Source organism: Schistocerca americana, chromosome 3 (genome assembly GCF_021461395.2).
Source record: "Schistocerca americana isolate TAMUIC-IGC-003095 chromosome 3, iqSchAmer2.1, whole genome shotgun sequence".
In the NCBI taxonomy this organism is placed as follows: Eukaryota; Metazoa; Arthropoda; class Insecta; order Orthoptera; family Acrididae; genus Schistocerca; species Schistocerca americana.
In genome coordinates this window covers 589,742,918-589,746,021 of record NC_060121.1, presented here as the reverse complement: position 1 = coordinate 589,746,021, position 3,104 = coordinate 589,742,918, and the positions used below count along the sequence as shown (strand labels likewise).

At 54.6% G+C, this 3,104-nt stretch overlaps 1 non-coding gene across 1 annotated transcript in view; it reads left to right on the top strand.

Annotated features, from left to right (window-relative positions):
• The first annotated feature begins 2,604 nt into the window (after window positions 1-2,604).
• Window positions 2,605-3,104, top strand: part of LOC124608897 — a 1,910-nt gene continuing 1,410 nt past the window's right edge. The window contains exon 1 of the ribosomal RNA XR_006979449.1: window positions 2,605-3,104. This exon is cut by the window's right edge and continues 1,410 nt beyond it. This is a non-coding gene — a ribosomal RNA (small subunit ribosomal RNA).

Sequence of the window (3,104 nt, the reverse complement as noted above, 5' to 3'; positions counted from 1 at the left end):
ACCTTTCCTTACAACAATGTGTACCTTAACCTAACCTATATCGTACCTTAACCTAACCTATGTCGTACCTTAACCTAACCTATGTCGTACCTTAACCTAACCTATGTCGTACCTTAACCTAACCTATGTCGTACCTTAACCTAACCTATGTCGTACCTTAACCTAACCTATGTCGTACCTTAACCTAACCTATGTCGTACCTTAACCTAACCTATGTCGTACCTTAACCTAACCTATATTGCGCCTTAACCTAACCTATATTGCGCCTTAACCTAACCTATATTGCGCCTTAACCTAACCTATATTGCGCCTTAACCTAACCTATATTGCGCCTTAACCTAACCTATATTGCGCCTTAACCTAACCTATATTGCGCCTTAACCTAACCTATATTGCGCCTTAACCTAACCTATATTGCGCCTTAGCCTAACCTATATTGCGCCTTAGCCTAACCTATATTGCGCCTTAACCTAACCTATATTGCGCCTTAACCTAACCTATATTGCGCCTTAACCTAACCTATATTGCGCCTTAACCTAACCTATATTGCGCCTTAACCTAACCTATATTGCGCCTTAACGTAACCTATATTGCGCCTTAGCCTAACCCACCTTGCCCCTTAACGTAACCCACATTGCGCCGTAACGTAACCCATATTGTGCTGTAACCCAACACACGTTGGGCCTTAACCCAACACACGTAGGGCCTTAACCCAACACACGTTGGGCCTTAACCCAACACACGTTGGGCCTTAACCCAACACACGTTGGGCCTTAACCCAACACACGTTGGGCCTTAACCCAACACACGTTGGGCCTTAACCCAACACACGTTGGGCCTTAACCCAACACACGTTGGGCCATAACCCAACACACGTTGGGCCTTAACCCAACACACGTTGGGCCTTAACCTGCTCTGTAATTGTCATACGACGCGTTAAATTAGTGTAGTGTTGCCTAACTGCAACCCCCGCAATATAGTTTGCTACTCGCACTGCCCGGTCCCCAGTGTATCGCTTCATGTTAAACACCTTGCAGCGATACACTGTAATGTGGATGGCAGCAGGACGTACATGCTCAATGCCCTTCGCAGTTGTTCATTGGCATTCGCATGGCGAAGCACTTAGCCTACGCTGTGGTACGGCTTGTGTCAACTGTCCGCTGATGTTGTACGTCCAAATCACACACTGTACTTCACATTGGTCCTCATGTACTGAATGATACATCGTGGTACATGTGACCGTACAACGACTGCGCCAACAACGGCGAACCATGCGGTCCAACCGTTGTGCACTCAGCTACGTGTCGTCTCCCTATAAGAGCCGGATTGCAGTGTGGTATGCCCTGGATGGCGATCAGCATGAGCCGTCTATTGATGTAGTGGCGCGTGTTGTCAGACGTAGTCGTCTCTTCTCACACACCGTGACAGCATGGTGCACTGCGTTCCACATCTGCGACATGCGGCAGAGGCCGGTTGACAGTCGTTCGCGCAATGGACATCGCATACGTACGGGGGCCACCTTCCACGTGATCGCGAAGCGTTCACATGTTGTTGCGTGTATGTGGGCAGACATAGTGTGTCGTGACACCTGACACAGGCATGCAACAATCGTTGAATTTGCAAATGGCGATGGACGCCTACGTTTGCTGGTGACGTTACGCAAATGAACAACTGGTAAACCGTTGTGGTGCGGTTGTTCTCGCTAGAGGTGAATCAGTGATGGCGACGATCGGTTGAGCTACCAACCGGTTGTTTCAGCGATACCCACCATGCCCACGAACGTGAATGGCATCTGGGTGTGAAGCGATACGCGGCGGTGGCTGGGTGGGACCGTCCCCGGCCGGTGAGGGGGGGCCTCCCGGCGTGCTGGCCGCGCGGTGCGTGGGCGCACGCGCTACAGCCGGCTGGTGGGGGCGGCCAGTGGCAGGCGCGCCGGCCGACGGAGGCGGCAGGCGGCGCAGCTGCGCGCCGGCGCACCCTGCACGCGGCGCCGTGCGCCCAAAGTAGGTCCTCGCGGGCCCGGTGCGAAGCGCGGTGGACATCTGCAGTGTGCTGGTCCGATTGAGGACTGTGTGCGCTGAGGATGCGCCGCCGCCCGGCGCTCGGCGCCGCGACGCCGTCTGCTGCTCGGTCGCCTCTGCGGTTCTCGCAGGTGGTTTGTATCGCAGCTGTGCGGACGTGTTGGCGCGTGCGCTGTGCTGGGAGAGTTCGCTTCGGCACCCACGTGGGGCTTTTGTCCTTCTGTGGCGCTGGCGTTGGAGCTGCCGGTCACCGTAGGTGGCGCGTGTTGTCTCCCGCCGGCAATGCCACGACAGCACGCTCCCGGGCCTCTGTCGGCAGCGGCAAGCTCAGTTGGGAGCACGGGTGGTCGCACCTAAAGCGTCTACTCGCCAAACTCCGGGCGATTGCGCCTCTCTCGAACCCGACCACGTACTTAGGACGGCGCTGCGCGCCGCCGGGACCTGAGAGGGTTTCGAGGTGTATTGTGCAGGGGAGCTCAGCCTCCTCCTGTTTGCAGAATAATTGAGCGGACGCTTGCGTGTTCGCGCGGGCCCCCGGGACACACTCCCGGGCGGCCGGCTGCTCAGCTCTAGTTGACGCAGCTCCCTGGTTGATCCTGCCAGTAGTCATATGCTTGTCTCAAAGATTAAGCCATGCATGTCTCAGTACAAGCCGCATTAAGGTGAAACCGCGAATGGCTCATTAAATCAGTTATGGTTCCTTAGATCGTACCCACGTTACTTGGATAACTGTGGTAATTCTAGAGCTAATACATGCAAACAGAGTCCCGACCAGAGATGGAAGGGACGCTTTTATTAGATCAAAACCAATCGGTCGGCTCGTCCGGTCCGTTTGCCTTGGTGACTCTGAATGACTTTGGGCTGATCACACTGTCCTCGTACCGGCGACGCATCTTTCAAATGTCTGCCTTATCAACTGTCGATGGTAGGTTCTGCGCCTACCATGGTTGTAACGGGTAACGGGGAATCAGGGTTCGATTCCGGAGAGGGAGCCTGAGCAACGGCTACCACATCCAAGGAAGGCAGCAGGCGCGCAAATTACCCACTCCCGGCACGGGGAGGTAGTGACGAAAAATAACGATA